This window comes from Cygnus olor, chromosome 7, assembly GCF_009769625.2.
Source record: "Cygnus olor isolate bCygOlo1 chromosome 7, bCygOlo1.pri.v2, whole genome shotgun sequence".
Lineage (NCBI taxonomy): Eukaryota > Metazoa > Chordata > Aves > Anseriformes > Anatidae > Cygnus > Cygnus olor.
The window spans coordinates 3,867,736-3,887,428 of NC_049175.1; the positions used below are offsets into that span (position 1 = coordinate 3,867,736).

Sequence of the window (19,693 nt, forward strand, 5' to 3'; positions counted from 1 at the left end):
TGTATATAATACACATAAAAAAGAACAGAATTTAATAAAATTAAGGTGTACGTGTAAGCGAGTATAGGTTATTGCTAGTATTTTCCTCTCTTCCTCCTTTTTTTCCCCAGTTTTTCAATCCAGACTTTTGACGTGTTATTTCTGAATTCCAGTACCAGTTGACGAGGGCAGGGCCTCAAACCCACCCACAGCTCAGTTTGTGTCAAAGTGTTGGTTGGATCTGTAGGGCTCAGAAGCTTGTGACTGAACCACCAGATGAGTCTGTAGCAAATGGCCTTCTTCCCTGCTGATTTTCTGAATGTGCTGCTAGAGTACTTGCAGAGTTAATTAATAATTACAAGTGTATTGAGTGGGCCTAGTTTACAACGGGCATGGCTTATGATAACCATTTTTCTTGCTTCTCATGTTGTAAATGAAACTTGCTTGTCCCTACAAGTTCATAGATGATAGATAAACATATGCTTAAATGTACTGGGGGCAAACACAGAACTTAAGCTTCTTCCTGAAATTTCTTCTTTACTCCTGAATATTCCTCTTTACCTTCCATTTTCCACCACCAGAATTAAAGCTACATCCATATGTACTCTGGGACAAGAGCTACACTGTGGGAAACCACCTGAACCAACACTGGAAGTCATGAAAATAGCTGCACTAAGGCCTTTTGTCTGCTGCTTCATCTGTTGCATTTTATGTTTTTCTGTGGAATCGGTTCAGCAGATGTAAATCCCCTGGATTGTACTGTAAGAGTAGTCTCTCTTACCCAAGCCAAAACCCATTCCAAAGGCTTGTTGCATAGAATAAAAGTATCCATACGGGGTGACTTAACTTTTGCTGACTTAACTTTCCCAGTTTCAGAATGTAATCTTACTTACCTCTTCTCTAGAGAAACAAGTTGTACAAATTTAAGGCCTAGCATCTAGTTTGAGTGTATCTAATGGGGAAACAGGGAGGGAGGGAGTAGTCCTACCCTGAGACTTTTCGTGTATCAAAGTGAAGTAACATTAAAAGCCAAAAACATGATTTTAGCCAGCTATACTTTATATTTACAAACATAACAGCAGAGGGGTCTGTTCAGGAAAAGGAAAAATAGAGTATTCCGATGTAAGTGATAGAAGCAGTGACACATTAAACCTAAGTAACTTGGGCCAATTTAAAACTGACAGGCACCAAGTAACTTAAAAAAAACTTCAAAAAGTAAATGATGGTGTAGCTGAGGTGAGGAGGAGGTGGCTCACCACTGGTTATGCAGCTTGCCTGGTCTCCTGGGGTGCAGGATGGGTAGGGGGAGCTGCATTGGTTTATGTTGCTGGATATAAACGTGCCTCTTCCTGTAAGTGTTCTTGCATGGTCAGGAAAACTGTGATAAACAGAATATCTATAAAGTGTCTTGTCCAAATGCTTGCATGCAGCAAAAATGCTTCTCTAAATAATGCTGGTTCACGAATGTCTAAGCACTTATTGCATGCCAAGGTGATGGATACCTTGCAAACACTTAAACTGGATAGAAGTGCTGTTGGCTAGATAATTGTCTCCCATATGCAGATTTGTTAAGGTTTTTAGCACTACTTTCCACAGTGCTCAATAATAACTAGATGGATAGTGTCTACATCTACATGCATTTTGGTGGGTAGAATCATTAGCACACAGTCGTATTTTTTTTTTTAAAAAAAAAAAACTGTTTAAGGACTTTTAGTAGTGCTCACTTTTGGAGATTGGAACAGCAGCATCAACTCTGTCCATGACTATATGCGTGTGGTTTGACAGGCCTAACAAAATTGGGCAGTTGGTGATCTCAACAACAAGAGGCCGCTGTAAGTGAATGAGTGGGGGGGGACGGACACAACTTGCCAAGCTATTAAAGTTTTAAGTCTAACTTTCTACCATTAAACATATAATATTAACGTAATGAAGTATTCAGTGTGTAAAGTAATAACATATTCCATGTGCAGCTTTTAAACCCATGCTTGCAATTATCCCTGATGAGTTTGTATTAACTGAAATTATTTAGCTTTGTTTCAGACCCTCAGTGGATATGTCTAGTACAAATAATTAGTGACCCCACTTCCAAAACATTCATGCAAGAAGGAAATTCTTTGCACTGACAACAATCTATCGCTAGAACAACCACCCCAGGGATTCTGCCATGTCCCTGTCACTGGAGGTTTTCATGATGCGATTGGACAGGGTGCTAGATAATCTCATCTAGGCTCCCCTTTCCCATGAAAAGTTGGACCTGATGATCTTCCAAGGTTCCTTCCAACCTGAGCTCTTCAATGGCTCGATACCAGAATCATCTGCTGTTTCTGTAATCTGCCCAGCTTGCAATCTTATGATGATGTTCTTCAAGCTTTCTGATTCTTTATTTCTTCATCTGGAATTTATTTCCTTTCCATGTTTTGAATTAGTTGTCTTTTAATACTTGTTTGACTGCGCTGGAAGTGTTATTCTGGAAACAGTTACATTGAAAGCAAGAGAAGAACTTCTCAGACTGAGTAAAGGCTATCAAAATGGACCAAAAAGATGAGGCAAAAATAGACTCTTAACATCCAGAAGATCAGAACTTCACATACTGTGTTTTGGGCTGGGCCTATATCTGAATGGCACTGGCATGCTTACAATGGTGATGGTAAATTGTCTTGCAAAATTGTTAAAAGATAAGCTTCTGTTTCTTTCACTTAAGTGTTTATGCATGGGTCTTTTGAGCATTACCTTTTTAAGTCTACAGAATTATCTTCTTTAAATCTACAGTGATTTCTAAAAGATATCTAAAATGGATTGACTAAACGAAAAATCTTTTCTTTTTTCTGTTAAGCTCTGAAAAAAAAAAAAAAAATATATATATATAAGGTTGTCCTGTAATTACATGCAGCCAAATGTGAAAGTAAGTGAGCTGAGATCCATGCAGAGAATTCTATATGCTTCAGTTAGTTCTCTGAAACATATGTGAAGTTCTTAACATTGCTACTGCTTGAAAATTAAGCTGAGATTCTCCCCAAAAATTTAAGATTTGGCTACAGAATGCTTCTAAAATTGGCTAAGGCTTCACAGTAATACTCATTTCTTTCTACATTGTAGTTTAAAACAGTAGTCACTCCATGAGCCAGTGGTACGTGCCAGGATGCACAAAAATAGAAATTAATAGCATCTGCTAAGAATTCAGCTCTCTGACAGCAACATGGGAGTGGAAATTCTCAAAGTGATTTAAGAACCATTATTTTCATTTAGCCTGATATCGGCTAATTTCTGAACAATTCTTTGCTGGCTACTACACTTTTTTTAAGTAATCCTTGAAAAATTGCATGAAAAAATCTTACCCATCCGTGTGAAGTCCTACAAAGGCAAAATTCAATTCGATCTATGGAGAATATGTTTTAAACGCACAAAAACATGGGAACCCAAGACTTACTGTGAGGACTGCATCTGATTCTCCATCCATAACATGCCACAATGTGTCTGGAGATTACACACACATGGTCTGGAAAATCACCCACCATTTCAAGATCTCTGAAATCTTGAGTACTATATGTAGCCTCACAAGTGAGGTAGAATATTGGATGCGAGTGTTAAACCTACAGAAACGTATAATTATCTAGTTCAGATGAAATAGCTGGTAGTGCACACTTTGCTCCTCTGGGCAGATCTGGAAGGGTTCTCCAAGCTGTGTGCGCCTTAGGCACCAGATGTGCTGCAGCACCGGAAAAGTTGAGGACAACCCGTGTGTTGGAGCCCAGCTTCAGTGGGGAGAGTCTGAAATGAGTCATGCCAATGGCAGTAGCTCTCCTAAGTACTATTTCTTGCTATTTTTAAAAGCTTCTGTACTGTTTACCTTGAGGATTGCTTTAGCTAGTTGTCTGTGTGAAGTTTTTGCAATGCTTTCATGAAGCAAGGTATGCTATTATAAGGGGTTAAGTCATCAATATTTCAAGCAAAGAAATGCAAGAAATAGGTGCTATTTACTGGATCTAGTAAAACAGATGCCCTTCAGTGGGAAACACAACAATGTAAAACCACTACCTAATAATGATACAGATCACGTACACGCTGATGTCAATCCAAGGGAACTCTCCTGAAGCTTGTTGGTCAGGACAAAGCTACTGTAGCAAAGAATTGAGGATTCAGTTTTTAAATTAACAAACATCCATTACCTTAGGAGCATCACCCCTCCCCTCCTCAAAACAAATAAATAAATCATAACACCACCTTCTAAATAAGGGATTCTTCACAAGGCATGGGGCAGTAAAATGCGTATGAACATGTGAGCATGAGCATGTGCAGTAGAAAGCAGAGCCTAAGATCTGATTTTTTTAAAACGTAATGAACAGAAGTGAGAATAAAATGTCAGAGTTTAGATTCAGATTGGCTGTAGATCTGTGGCTTCGTGTATCTTTTAAAGGACAACTGTCACCCAAACTCTTAATTTGGAATTAAAGTTCTAGATGGTCTATGGGATTTGTTGTGTTTTTGTTGTTGTTGGTTTTTTTGTTTTTGTAAGTCTATTGTACTTAATGTATATCTATTCAGAAACAAAGCCTAACTAAATCTACCAGATTTAAAAAAAAAAAAAAAAAAAAAAGGGGGAACTGCTTCTATTTAATCATGCGGGTCCTCTATAACTTCAATCCAGACTTCAATAAAAGTCTGTGATGGTGTTCAATCTTGGAATGCACAAATTTCAGCTTTTTTCTGTATTTCTTTGTACTGAGTTGAGCAAATGCACCTGTGTGATGTGCGTGGCTTAATCCCTGATGCTACAGGGTGTTCAATTGTTATAAATCTCCAGGTGTTGTGGAAAATCCTTCAATATTTATTAAATGCAAGATGTCCTGTGCCATGAATGGTGTGAGGCTGGGAGAGGATTATAGGGAAGTCTCCAGACATGGTGGTTGTGCTCCCCGCAGGAAGCTGCTAGCAGCCGCTCCTGGGCCAGCCAGACCCCTGCTTTGAGGTGCTGGGTTATGCCCCAGCACTTGTGGAGCCCAGCACGGAAAAGGCAGGTTTTCTTCCCGTGAGCTCCCTGCAAACTGTGAAGTACACTTCTCTGGAGCTTGTGCACGTGTGACTGAAACGTGGTCTTGTAAAGCTAATGAGTAGTTGACAGGTACTCCCACAGTCTTGTCTCCTGCACGCATATTTGACAAAATAGAAGATGCTTAATTCCAGATCAGAGAGAGCTAAAAAGCCAAGCTTGCTCTGTGAGCAGTTCAGCGGTGTTGTTGAAATTGTCTTTACCCAACTTGTCTTTTACAACTCCTCAATCATTCTTTAATAGAAGTGGGAAAGGAATCCTGTTATTGATTGAGCTCCTTGCTTTTATCCAGCCTACCTTAAGCTTTAAATAGATCTCTCTTGTCATAGAAATAATAATACAGCTTGCTCATAGAGGAGAATGGGGTCCTAGGTGCTGTGAGAGTTCATGTTACTCACAAAATAAGTGAAATCTGTTTGGATAAACAATGGCACTGATGCCAACTTCCACACAGGGACAAGTAGTGCTGCACAAATTGATGTGCCACCTTAATGCTGCAGGATTGATTGAACATTTTCCTACTGTTATTTTTCTGCTGTTGTCTTTCCTCAAGAGAACAGTGTTCCTAGCATGACCCCTTTTTCTTTGCACGTCAAGTGAAGGAAAATCACCCTGTGCTGTACTTCTGGGGACATATATTGATCTCAGACACAGTGATGCAAACCAAAAGTAACTCCTTGGGAGCTGGAGGAATTGCTCTGAACTCTGGCCTGTGAAACTGGGGTCAGGTTGCAGCCAGTGGCCTCCCAGCTTTATTTCTTGTATAATGGAAACAGTAGAACTAATGCACCGGTGCTGTAGAGAGTGCTGAGCCAGTTGGCAGAGGTGAAAATTTATTATTATTTATTATTGATGCTTATAATGCAAAACATTGATGTATGTCACAGTCTCGATACATTTTCTTAATGGGCGTATCTATGCCAAATGTATTGATATTTCTGCTAGTCATTATGAGCATTAATACCAACATTTAATTTTCATAAAAGCTTTTTTTTTTTTCTTTTAGGAAATCACATAAAGCCTTATCTCATAACTTAGCTACCACTTACTGTGCAACAGATGCTCTGTGCTCGGTTTCTGACTTTTTTTTTCAAATGCTGGATGTGGACATAGCTAAACTTAGGACAAATCCCTTCAGTCCTGCCTCAAAATCTTTGGGTTTTATAACATAGCCTGGGTAAAAATGTGGATTAAACTTGAGCTGAGATAAACATAAAAACTTCATTTAAAAATAAATTTAAAAAGAAAACAGAAAAAATAGGGAAGATGGGTAGACACTTAAGGAAACTTCTTCAGTTAATGTGATGGTCTGCAGAAAGGTGACATACAAAATATTAGAAACCATTTTCTCTAGAATTTAAAAAATGCAGATTCTAACAGTAGTCACTGGTGGCTGCCTTATTTATAAATAAAATAAAATAAAATTAGAAAGTAGACCTCTTTCTTAGTGAGATGACTAGCCGTAACAGCTAAGTACCCCTGCACTGATCTAGTCTATAGCACACTTTCTGGAAAATCCATGAAAATAATTGCAAAATATGTAACCAGACTTACAGAGAAGCTTGAAAAATCTGAAGCATTGTGCTGAAGTCTGTGTGGTTAGGCCTCTTTCTTCCATGAATGGCTCATACATAAGGGAAGAATTTTTTTGTATAGGAAGAATACAGAAATACAGTCAGTACTACCGTCAGTTTTCATTAGTCCTTTGCATGCAGTCAAGAGACTTATAATAAAAATACACAATCTGAAGGAAAATAAATATTTATTATTACTTAGATCTATCTTCTGCAGATTCTTACTCTCGTTGGAGATTTAATATCCACGGGAAGCTTTGTAGAAATGCTTTTGTAGCAGAGAAGTGGGTTCCATTACTGCAATGAAGACAAAATGGTATTTGTTGTTTGTGTGGGGTTTGCTTTTTTTCTTTCAATTCTATCTCCTCCTGATTTAAAATTATCTTGCTGATAAGCAATTTTTGCTGCCTATCAATTATGCTGTGGCACTGACCAAAAAAGTTAGATGCTACTTTTCCCTCTTCCTAATGAGGACATGGTTGACATATGTATATTTTTTAACAGAAAAATGAGGAGTGGTGATGAGTGAAAATGAGGAATAAATGGTGATCAGCCAGTGTCCATGTTCATATAAAATAAATATGTGGTTTTGTGGCTAAGTGAAAGCATTCACAAAGCTAGCAGCAATTCCAGACAGATGTACAAATACAATGCTATTTGTGAATATAAATTCAGAAAGGTATAGAAGCCTGCACAAAGCGAACAACCATTTACAGTTCAAACAATTTTTCTCAAACACGGTTAGCACAACATTTAACCAGCTTTGCACTTAAAAAGTAATTCAGTGCTGACGCTTTGCCTCTCAGAGGATGGAAAATATTTTTGCTGTCGTTTGCTTGAGATGGTACTATTTCCTGGTGCTTTGAAGTTAATAATTTATTGTAGCTTGGGGCTTTCACTCTAAGACTTCTCATATATGATACACTACTTACCTTAGCGTTCCTGTTTATATATTTACATTGCTCTCATCTCAGTAGTACTCAGAATCCTATGTACCAACACATCTCCCACTCCCCACAGAGGAAGAATATAATTCATTAATGCTTCCGTATCCCTGATGATTTTATTAAATGAAGTTTAATTACTTCCATTGCTTTTGTATAACATAATCTAGTGCTCATTTACTCTATTATTAACATTCGGGGGAATTAAAATAGGGTGCATTTGCATCAGTACACATTGAGCATGATGTAAGGCCAGGCGTAATTAATTTCTCTCTTATAGCTATGGAGACTGTTAATTTAAAAAAAAAAAAATAGATAAGCCAATGTGTGGGACTCATAGCTTTAATGCAAGTAAAAATCTCTCTGTCACTCTAGAGGTGTAAATCTGCATTCTGGTTAAAAGTGTTTATGTTTTACTCATAAGCACTCTTTACCAGAGTGATGTCAAACGGTGAACTGTAATGGTGTTTCTTCTTTGTTGTGGAGGAAAAAAGGGAAGCTAGGTGTTCCAAGTTAAATACCTGAACTACCTCTCTAGCTCTTCTTGTGAATGGCAAAATTTTCATTAGCCTCAAGTAGACAAGGTGCAGATCCTTCAGTCAGCGATTCATAACATCCAAGAGAAGTGCTTTTACATGCATCCCCAGCCCTGCAGCAGGGCTGTGGCCCTGTGGGCAGCTCCCATCCTCACCCGCCCCACTCTGACTTCTGCTGCTGTGGGTGGCAGGTTTGGCAGCCCTGCCTGCTGTGTGCCTGCACCTCACCAGCTGGTAACCACTGCCCTCAAAGCCATTGCTTGCAGATCTGCCTGAGTTAGGTAGTTTTAAGCTCTGTTTGTCTGTTCCCAGTCTGACAGAAATCCAAGTGACGTTTTTTTTTTTTTTTTTCTACAGAAGGTGCTGGAAAAAAATCATTCTTGTGAAAAATCAGCCTCTTTAGAAGCTTGCTAAAATGGGAACCCCAAAACCAAGGAATACCCAAATCCTCAAGCGCTTTTAAAAATATATTCCTTATGTAAGAGGATTTGTGAACGGAAATTAGACTGAATATTTTAAATGAGCCACCCGTTCTTGAAATACGTCACTCCAGTAGCCTTCCCTGAACCTTTGTGGAGGATTGCCTGCATGTGTTTGCTAAAGAATTTTTTGGTAAAGCAACATCGCCTTTCCAATTTAATTCTGCACTGTTTCCACATGGCAGCGTGTTAGGAGATTGCTTTTTCTGTCCCCTGTCAATAAGTGACCTGCCTTACCCAGGCACTCAGAAATGAATCATAACACTTGTCAGCATGAGCACCGACGATTGCTAAGGAGCTAACTGCTCGGGTGCCGACTGCAGCACCTCTGGCTGTTCATCTGGCAGCGCGAGGTGGGGCACCGTTATGTCTTTGGAAGTGAATGTTATTGAAGAGAAGTCAGGAAAGGGGGACATGAAAGGATTACTCCATCGGCTGCATCAATTTCTGTTAGTGTTTACTGATCGTGAAACGGAAAGGGGTAAAATGTTTCAGAACAGGGATGCAGCAGACAAGATGGAGGTGCTCCTGCAGTGGTGGGAGTGGAGGAGAGGGAACTGGGTAATTGCTCAAAAAGAGGCACGTGGTTTGGGAGTGTTCTGGTAGCGCCTGACAAAAATGCAAAGCAAAGGCAGTACTAAGAACCCAGGAACCTCACCACTGATGGAAACTGTTGCTGTGGGCTTTATTCCTCAAAGATTCAGGTTCTAACATTGTGTAGGTATTGTAAATTTGCCCCAAAGAGAAATTTTCCGTAGTGAAGCTAGTATTCAAACCCAAAGAGAAAGGCAAGAGGTCTCTTCCCTTCCACTCTGAGGAATTCCAAGAGTAGGAAGCATAGAAGGAGAAAAAGGAAATGGAAAAACCCCAGACCAGTAAAAGTATTTTTCACTTTCCTGACAAAGGTCTAGTAAACGAGATACAAGACAAGGCACTAAGATGTCTGCTGGAGAGGTACAGATTTGCTATGCTTGAGCTTGAGTATTGTGTTAAATTTCTTAGTCTTAATTTTCAGTCTCAGTTAACACTGGAGTTACATTGGAATTCCTGGGTTTATGCATTGAATTCAGGTTTTAAAGAAGAAATAGCCTTGTATGCTACGCTAGAAATAATGCAGAGTTTGGTCTGCTTTCTCTTTGGTTCCTGAAAATTGTGACACAATCCTTGGGTGTTTGATGTTGAAAAAGATCAGGGGACCTTCCTGCAGTGTGATCAAATCAGATCCATTTTGTTAACAAAATTTAGTCCAGGGGTCTCTTAAACATCCTTCACAACTGTATTACAGCGCTGACGTAAGTATTGCTGTACCGTGAGACTTAGCACGTGAGGGCTTTTGTAATGGACCATTTTCAAAGGTATGGGTAACTGAACAAAATGGAAAGTTCCACCTGAGAGCATCAACAGCCTTGTTGTTTCAGTCTAAGAAATACAGTTCAAATTCCACAGGATTAGTTACCTTCAGAAATAAGCTGGGAGCCAAGACAAACGGTCTAAGAAATTGTCCTTGAGAAAAGCTAGTAATAAATTACATCAGTAGTACTCCTTTTCTTCATGCTCCCAAACCTTGCTAAATGCCTTCTTTGGGCCAATAAGGAGTCTTTATTGTGCTAAAATTGGATTAATGTTGGATTAATAAAGCATTAATAGTGCAGTAGCTTGAAGTTACTGATGAAAAGTTTTAATTTGAGGAAATTCAAAAGACCGAAACAGAAATTAATTGTACCTTGCTATTTGTTCAACAGACTTGCTAGTCCCCATGTACTGTAAAGCATACAGAAACAAAATATTCTGAGAGGAGATCTACAGAAAGTGAAAGGAATACAGGGGGCTCGAGCCTGAGCCAAACATCACTGAAGTTTAAGGAAAGATTACAGGAATTAATAATCTTTAGATCATCTTTCCTATCTCTGGCTTATTTACATATCTTCATGAGTGTGTTTGAAATGATGATGTGTATTAATAATTTACCACTTTTAAAACTGGCATCTGAAGTTACAGGAAAAAATATATTCATCACAAGGGAAAGGTGAAATTGTTTGCGTCTTTTCATCAGCTATATTTTTTCATCTTTTTTTTTTAAGAATATATACTTGATGAAAACAAATTAGTGTCTATTGGAAAATATAGTAGCAAGATGTTAAGTCTAAGGGAACATAATGGTATAGTGGTATAATAAAAAAAAAACCATTTCAAGCAAGTAGTAAACAACTAAAAAAAGTTAACAATATAAATGGTGGTGTTTGGATATCTACTGTCCAATTAAAAAAGACAATATTTTTGTCATTAATAATATTTTCTGTATTAAAAAAAGTTTCATGTTCAAATTCCAAGAATAAATTGTGTAAATTGTGGGAGAAAAAAAGTATTTCTGTCACTAGTGCTGTCTATACAGTTTTCCCTGAAAGGCTGTATAGTAGTATGAACTATCTTGTCTACTTTTTTTTTCTTGATGAAAATTATCGGTGTTTTCATTGTATCAGAAGGTTTCTTGCCAGCGATATAATAATTTTGTTTAAATTTGATAGGCCGCAGAATTTTCAAGTTTTCCATTGAAATAAGTGTCACAATCTTTTTTTCAAAATAAATTGACTATAAAGAGTGATACCATAGCTCATTTTTTTTAGTTATTAAAGTATGCCATCATACATGTGGAATAACAGACTAATCTAGATAATAGTCTGGGGGGGGGGAAAGGGGGAGTGTTGGAGAAGAGGAATCCTTACTCAATAAATTCATTTGTTTTTCCTGTGTAGCATTTCACAACAAGTTAAGTAAGCTCTGAGAAGCACCTAAATGTGATGGATAAGCAGTTAGAAGCCTTAAACTCCCCAGGATTTCCAGCAAGTAGTAATTGACTAGAATGGAGTTTCAATGCAAAGCAATTAGATTGTCCCCTGAATGTCCTCTGAATATCCATGGCCCGAAGCATACACTATAATGGACCAGATTTCTTGTGTAGTATGGTAATACTTGAGTATCAACAGAACAAAACAGTATGAGGAAATTTTAGGCAAGGCTCTATCCAGGACCTAATTACAGAAATACCAAGGAAGCTGCAGCAGTTTGTGTCTACTAGGGATTTGATCCTGTGTTCTTCTGTCTCTTAAATGTTAATTTCCTTTGTTTCCTCTACTGCCACTTAAAAAATTGAACTTTAAGTTCATATTAAGTTCATTATTAAGTTAATAATAATAATAATAATCCAGAAAAGCAAAAGCCTGAGCAATACTCCTCTGTCTATTTGTGATAGAAGATCATTGCTATTCACACCGATGCAGAAATTATTGGGTGATACAAGAGCAGATGGATTGTCTACAGTGTGGGAGTAATACTGGGTATTTCTACTATGAAACATGAAAAAAAAAAAGTTTTGGAACTAGCAATGAGGTCTTGATCTTTTTGCTTTTATTTCAAAAGAAGGTTCATTATCATTACTGATGGTAGGGCTGGTGAATCTTGGGAACAAACATATGAAGTTTAAAACTTTGTAATGTAGCAAGAGGAAATTGTTTCTACCTTCTACTTTTAGTCATTTCTAATGCAGGTACCAACAGTTACTCTGCCTTCAATCTTGTGTGTCAGGAAGGGGAGTCATTACCGTATTACTTCAGTGTGCTATGTCAGGATCTGTCCCTTCAAGGGTAGAAACTATCCCTATTAGCAACAAGCAATGGTCCCAGAAATGCCAGAGAGGAAGAGCTACCTGCGAATCTGTCTGGGCAGGTATAACGGATGTGAGTTGATAAACATGCCCATAGGAAGAGCTTATTTAGACCTTATCTAAAGGGAAAGGGTTCTCATGGTATGAACTTCTAAGTCCTTTTCCTAAATGTCCTTGTCTTCTTTATTCCTGGTTTATAATGTCTTCAAAATTCAGGGAGTGATTTCCTTAAAAAATACAAGCAGAATAAAAAAAATCACTGTACTGCCCTTGCATGACTAGATACACCTGCAGGAGGTGTAATATAAACCCTGAAGTTACTCTGTCACATCTTGATACTGTACTAGTCTTTCCTGAAAGGTCTCATAGTCTCTTCTTTCAGTAACCCAGGAGGATAGCGCAGGATCTGTTGCTTAACTCTGCTCCTTGGCATCCCAGTTACCATATAGACGAGGGTTCCACAACAGTGAGTTAGAAATGTGCTATTTTTCTAAAAGCTATCTTAGCTGGTTATGGGGCAGTTGGTTAAGTTACTGGATTAATTATACCAGACCCTTGTAAAAGTAAGTGCTATCTTTTTCTTTTTCCTCTTCCTTTTTTTTTTTTTTTCCTGTGTATGAAAAATGCACGTCACCAAGTATTTTTTACTTTGGGTTCACATTGCTGGATGTATACTATGTAGATGTCAACCTCAATGGCATCTCCTTCTAGCATGATCAATATCTCGCAATTCAAATTGGCCAAGATTAGTGGGTTCATAGACTTTCTCACTTTAATTCTAGAAAGAATTCTTGGCCAGCTATTTTTCATTTCATTTAATTATGAATGACCATAACCTTAATCACATTACCATCGTATTCTTCTTAATAGCTTTAAACACCCTTGCATCACCTGCAAATTTTCTCAGTTTGAAATAGAAGCATGTTTTTGATAAATGCACATTTCACACTGTCATAAATAAATCAATCTCAACAGGGTTTGAGAGGTGTCTTCTTTTGTTGGTATGTGTGTTTCTGTTGATTTATTTTTTAATTATTTTTTTAACCTTAGGTAGAAGCTAGTTAGAAGGTATCTTAACAAGTTAGAAGGTACCTAAAACTGCTTTCTATTTTTGCAATCATAACCCAAGTTTTGTGTGCTGCTTGGTATTAAATCTCCCAGTTTCCTTCCCGTAGTGACATTTTGCTATATATATATACACATAAGGTGAATTGATATGTCAAAATCTAATGAAGCTGCATATGGTTATCTTCTTGTGATCTAAGTGTTTAAACATGAGTTCTTGGCAGGTAAATCATTTGATTTGGGCGCATGGGACTGCATGCAGGAGATGTGCTTTTGACCTTTATGTTTTGGAGTTTCCCTGATTCCAGAAGCTGTATTTCTTTTCTGTATTTCTTTTTCTATTTCTTTTTCTTTTTTCTATTTCTTTTTTCTTTTCTGTATTTTCTTTCCAATCTTTTCTGGCCTTCATAGTTAATTGTGTCTCTGCAAAGATCCAGATGGCTATTTAAGCCCTTTAACTTTCCTTTTACAATGAGAAATCTGGCACTCTGTCCTAGCTGTGTGACCCAAAATAAATCCTAAATTCTGTCTTTACTCTGGTAAGGAGCCATTGTTATACACCAGCTGGGATAAGTAAAACCAGCAGTGAATCCCCATTTTTTTTCCTGGCTGTTGTTCTTCAGCCAAGTGCTGGAAGAGTTCAGGAGCCGCTAGAGCACCCTTGACAGAGAGATTCCTCTTAGGATGAGGGTATCACGTCGGTTCCTCCCATTCTTTCTGCATTTTGCTGTCAAGCACCATGTTGCACAAATCCAGCTAAGTGACCTCATCAAAGCAATTTACTCTTACTGTGCTTTTAAAAGCAATCATACAGCTGGTTCAGTCTCAGCTTTGCCCAGACTTGTCCTATTTCTTCTCTAGCAATTCCAAGGAACACCTTAGTTGTCAGGGCATTCATGTCTATCCAGAAATACCTCTCTGACACCTTTCCCTGCAGCCTCCAACATGTATTACCACCATGTTAAATAAAACTACTCAGAGTTGTTAGGACCTACCCTATGCAACCTAGACCAGTCAAGAGCTGAAGGTCTTAAGCTGATAAACAGCTCTTACTGTTTTTGCTCTTCATTGTCCAAATAACCATTCAGCTGTCTGACTTCCATGAAGAGAGTTTCACATATGGCTATGGTTACGGGGCAGGAGGATGAGGACGTGGCAGGTGTGTGAGCTTGTGCAATTTTGTACATATTGCAGCAGATCCTTGGACATCTGAAGGACAGCTGTAGCCCCATCTCACAGCTTCAGCAGCTACTCAGGGTACAGACTATTTCCACGGTTCTTGGGGGCCTCAGGTAATGGCAAGCTTTGTTTTTAGCAAAAGCTTCTTCAGGGATCATGTCTGAACAAGTGGTTTTTGCAAGTGTTTCACAGACATAAACCTATTAGAGGGACACATACGTATCTCGCAATGGTGAGCAGTCCAGAGACTCAAAGAAGCAGAAGCTATGCTTGCTGTGAAATGAGAAGCAGTTCAGCTATTGATTTTGAGAGTAATCTAAAATCTGATTTCATGTTTGTTTTTTTTGTTTTGTTTTGTTTTAGTTTGTTTGTTTTTTTTTATAGTGCTGTTTTGTGCTGTGAAGATATGTTAGCCTGCACATCTCTTTACTGTTGTTCAAGCTGGGTGAATTGTACACACACTCTAGGTCAGGATCATGTGAAATTTCTACTTTCTGTGCCAATTGACTAAGTAAAGAGAAGGTGCAACTGTTTATTAGGAAGACACTGAAAGCAGAGGTGACTATCTGTCTATCACCTTTATCACAAAGCCAGGCCCAGCAGAGAAATACCATCACTCAGCAGAGGCTATGCCAGTTCTCCTGACCCCAGGTCATGGAGAACTTAAGTAAATTTTCATTTCTCTTTGCTTGTAGCTTGCCTGGAATCCACGTGCCTGAGATTTGGGTTTGAGAGAGGAATTGTTTTTTGCATTTAGATGCAAAAATGAGAGACTTTTACAGATTCTAAAGAGTGGTCGGGCATTTGAGTTTAACATCTGCTAGCGTGCTTGATCTTTAACGAACTCTTCTGTGTTGTAGTGTATGAACTTGTCCCTTCCCCTTATTTTCCAGGTTTGGGGAGAGCAAAAATAAAATTTGATACCTAGAAGAAAAAAATGAACTGATTAATGTTGAGAGATTAAAGAAAAAAATCTTTGAGTTCAGAGACCGTTTATTAAGAATGCCCTGAAAGAAAGAGTGCATCCTGTAACACCTGATGGGGTGAAAAGTGGATAGCATCTTAGTAAGAGAATAATCTAGTTATGAACAAGAAAAAGGTGCTGTGAGAGCAAGAACTTTTGGGAGAATTTCTACAAGTTATGAAACGGCTAATAGCCTGAGAGGTATTTCGTATCAGTGATTGATAAATAGACTGTGCTTTTAAGGCAGGTATTATTTTTAGTCATACCTTTCATTTTTAAATTAAATATATATTTTTTTTCTTGTAACAAATATAAAATAGGACTCGTGTCTTGAATAAAATAATTAAAAAAAAAAAAAAAAAAACGTGATCAGAACGGTCAAGATAAAAGCCTTTGACTTGCCATAATCCCCTCTTCTGCTATCTCAGAGAAGTAAAATGATTTTCTTTCTCTAGTTACTTTGAAGAACGATTGTATTACTTACATCTAACATTCATATACTTAAAGATTTCTAAAGATGCAGTGGATGCAGAAAGTTTGGAATTTTGGGGTTTGGTTAGGAAGTACTACCAGCTTTAAATGGCTGATGAGACAAATGACCCTGGTTCTAATCAATGTTTTGCAGGGAAATGGTAATGCTACATTGATACCATGAAGAATAGATACCACTACTGAGAAGTGCTTCTATTGTGTTTCAGTTCCAGCTTTGTTATCTACTTGAACTCTATTTCAATCTCTATATACAAGAATAAGGTTTGTCCATCTTTTAAATGCATGCATTTTTTCTATAAAAGGGATGCATAAAATATTTCAAGTCCTGTGTTCACTCCCAGGTACAACAAACACCATGGGGAGAATATTCTGGAACGTAGTTTATTTTGTTTGTAACATGATAATTGTCACTAGCTCTTCATTCAGAGTGTCATCCCTTGGCTCAATCAGTAGTATTTATCCCAAAGAGGAAGGATCCTGTCCTGGATCCTGTGTTAGACTCTCTTCAGGTTTCCGTCAAGAAAGCTGCTGCAAAATGCAGCTTCCTGACCAACAGAGAGTTTTGTCCCTTACCTAATGTCTCAGTACCAAACCCAGCAATCTCTGATATGGAACTGAATGTCAGAGGTTTTTGGAAAACAAAAATGTACAGTGACAAGTAGATGCTCCATGTTTCCTGTGATCACTGGAAAGAAAACCTCCCTCTGAACTCGTTAAGCGTGGCCTTCTCCACATAGCAAGCTAATCTTGATTGGTGATGTTGGTGATGGCTTTCAAGGCACTCTTGTATTCAGCCTTTAAAAATCAATTCCAGAAGTTTTCCTTCTCTGCTTAGCTTGCTTGCCTGTAATGGAGTTGGTGTGCTCTTTGTTTTTCTCTCCTTTTTGAGTAGGTGTTCTGCGTTTGCCACTTAACAGTTCTCCAGGGTCTGTTCTGAAATTATCAAAGTTTATAGCACACATTTTCAAATTAACATTCTTAAATATGCCCACAAAATCTGTTGCTGCTCCCCAAATGCATCTTTTTACATTAAACTGCATATTACCACATGTAAATACCCATCTGCATTCTCAGAGAATGTACAAATAGTTACTCAACAAATTTTGCAAAGATGTTCCATGAAAAATTTGAGAATATTTTTAAGGAAATGTTTTCTAACCTAAAGGCAGTGCGTGACCAACAAGATCTTGGTGTACTTTCAGAATTGTTGTGATGCAGAAGACTCTCAAAGTTACCTGCTCGGAGAGGACCCTCTACATTTAAATTTCCCTCCAAATTTAAAACTGTGGGGATTTCACTGGTGCCACATTTTTCCTTAGCTGCAACTATTTTTGGATTTCTAGATCTGTTCATATGCAGGGACTAAAACCATAGTAATAGCAAGTAGGAAGATTTCTCAGACAACCCTTAAAATAACAAGTATGAAGGACTTTTTAATGCATGCTTTTATTCAAGTGGTTGGTCAGATTCCAGACCCTGTCCCAAAATCCAGGGATCTCAGTTTTTCCCAAGGTTTTGGTTCTGCAGACTCCATGAAGTGTCTGAAAACCAATCTACTTTTATTCTGTATTGGACATTTTTACCAAAAATATTTGTGTTCAGTCCCTGTTAACAACTCCTTTGATGTGAAAAGCAGAACAGATTCCATTTTGCAAATCTGTACTTGTCATTTTTACATGGGACTTTGTTCTCATCCCAAGATTGAACTCTTAGGCTATTTGATTAAAGGACATCTAGAAATAGATTTTGCATGTAACAACTGTATGTATGCATTTGTCACTTTTTCAACTGTTTTTCACTTCCATGTCCTTCAATGTTCAGCATATTTTTTCTTAGCTGAAAATGACTCATAAGATGAGAATTTATAACATCCCATGGTACTTTCCCAGAACATTTTAATACTAAATATCATTGGCGATGTTGGGAAAGAAGTTGTTGGTTGATACTTTCTTGAGATATTCTCTGTTCCACCTTCTGACTACTCCAAAGTCACTGCTGGCAGCACTGGTTTCCCCGTGAGGCAACAAGCACTGTATTTCCAAGCTGAGACTGTCCATCACTGATAGCAGCCTTTCCAAGCATTCCAAAAAATCCTGGCCAGTAGAAACTTCTATCTTGTATCACTTTTCCATTTGAAGAAAAACATGTACACAGAGAAGGATTATTACAGAACAATTCTGTGTGGGTTTTTTGGTTTGTTTGTTTTTTCCCTGAATGCCTCCATTTTCCATATTGCATCTGATTCTAGTATGAAGTTTATTTGCAAAATCCCAAAGGTTGCCAGGGATCACATTCAAATATTTATGCTTACATTGAATTTAGTGAATTCTGTAAACATTTTTTTTTCTCTTCTTTTTCTTTTCTTCTGTCAGCTTACTTATCTTTTAGCTCCTGTCTCCCTTAGGACAAAAGAGTCAGATGAACAGCCTGTCCTTGTCAGACAGACCAAGCGCCCCTTTTTGCATGTCTGGGAGGTGCCTCAGACTTCAAAGTGTGCCTACGAAAGAGCAATAAAAAGTACATGACTGACTTGAGTTTTGAACCAGAACTCAGCCTGAATTCCACAGTCTGAACGTGCTTCTGAAGTGCTGAGGTTTACTGTTTCATTTCAGTCCATGACAGATCGAGCTATGGAGTTCAAATCCCAAGCTATGATCTGGCCCTGAGTACCTGGAGAATTCACAGCAGGGTTTGGGGCCGGTGCTTCTGCTCAAGGCAGACCTTGCATGAGCTGAAACCTTGAAGCAAGACTCAGACAAGGCTACAAGATTAACTGAATGTACCTCATGATGGCACACAAGTTAGTAAAGTTGTCTTTTTTCTTTTTCTCTTTTCCCCTCTCCCTTCTCTCTCTGCCTCTTCCTGCCAGGTTCTCAAAACTTAGCGTGAACCTTCATAAAGACAGTCTGAGTTTCTGGTTTGTCACTAAGCTTTGGAAAGAGGCAAATTTCCCAGGGTTTGTGGTTTCATTCCAAACATTTCATAGAGCTTTAAATCATACCCAGGAGCTCTCCTCTGTGTTTTACAGAGAACAAAGTCACAAATCTGGCTACTTATTGAAATTGTAACTATTTCATTCACCTATTGAGTACAGTATATTCATCTTTTGCAGGCAGCAAACGAATACCTTAACAGATGGGAATTTATATTGTCTCCATGGTTACGATGATAAATACAATGCTGATCTGCCCAAAGTAGCTCTTGTTTTTCAAAAGGGTCTTTAAATTACTTGCATTTTCCAGTGGATTTTAAACTCTTTTTTTTATGATGATAATCTAAAAGCTATTTTTTATAACAACAGTTTATGCTAGACACTGCAGTTGTTGCAAGACAATGTGATTTCATATTTCTCTAAAGCATATAATTAGCAGAATGAATTAAAATAACGCTGTATTCTGTGTTTGCTCAAACCATCGCTATCCTGCTATACACACAAATTTTAAAGCCATCAGTAGAGAGATATGACAGCGGTCTTGAATTTCACTTTTTCAATTCATATTTTTGGGAATTGCAGAAATGAATTAGTCCAGAAACAGTTAAATACTGAGAATAGAGTTGATGAAAAATCAGTAGGTTCATTTGAAAAAAATATATGTATTTGTAGTCTCTTTCAGATAATGACTTTATTTTTGCATGCGTTTGAACAGTACCACAAAGAAACATTGTCTGAAGCATTAAAGTCATGGTTATTCACAAAACCATCATTTCGGAATTGATGGGGAAAATAGATGAATAAATTATACATCAATATTATCCATTATTCAAACAATTCT

General features: G+C 37.9%; 1 long non-coding RNA gene across 1 annotated transcript in view; it reads left to right on the forward strand.

Annotated features, from left to right (window-relative positions):
- Positions 1–16,055: 16,055 nt before the first annotated feature.
- LOC121073369 overlaps positions 16,056–19,693 on the forward strand; it is a 39,364-nt gene continuing 35,726 nt past the window's right edge. The window contains exon 1 of the long non-coding RNA XR_005821653.1: positions 16,056–16,181. This is a non-coding gene — a long non-coding RNA (uncharacterized LOC121073369). The remainder of the gene's footprint in view (positions 16,182–19,693) is intronic.